Source organism: Arachis duranensis, chromosome 2, assembly GCF_000817695.3.
Source record: "Arachis duranensis cultivar V14167 chromosome 2, aradu.V14167.gnm2.J7QH, whole genome shotgun sequence".
NCBI lineage: Eukaryota > Viridiplantae > Streptophyta > Magnoliopsida > Fabales > Fabaceae > Arachis > Arachis duranensis.
Genome location: NC_029773.3, coordinates 22305168 through 22305666, shown reverse-complemented (window position 1 = coordinate 22305666; position 499 = coordinate 22305168).

Sequence of the window (499 nt, the reverse complement as noted above, 5' to 3'; positions counted from 1 at the left end):
TAGGGCCGGAAATGATAGCTGAGACTACTGAACAAGTCAAGAAAATCCGTGATAGGATGCTTACGGTGCAGAGTCGTCAAATGAGTTACGCCGACCAGAGGCGAAGGCCCTTAGAATTTGAGGAAGGAGATCATGTTTTCCTTAAGGTTACTCCGACTACGGGAGTAGGTAAGGCAATTAAGGCAAAGAAGTTGAATCCTCGATACATTGGTCCATTCCAAATCCTAGAGAGGATTGGACCGATGGCGTATCGGATGGCTCTACCACCTCATCTTTCGAACCTGCACGACGTGTTTCACGTGTCGCAGCTTCGGAAGTACACTCCTGATGCTAGCCATGTGTTGGAACCTGAATCGGTTCAGTTAAGGGAAGATTTGACGCTTCCAGTGGCTCCGGTCAGAATTGATGATACTAGTGTCAAACGGTTGCGTGGAAAAGAGGTTTCATTGGTCAAAGTGGCATGGAGTCGAGGCGGTGTTGAGGAACACACTTGGGAACT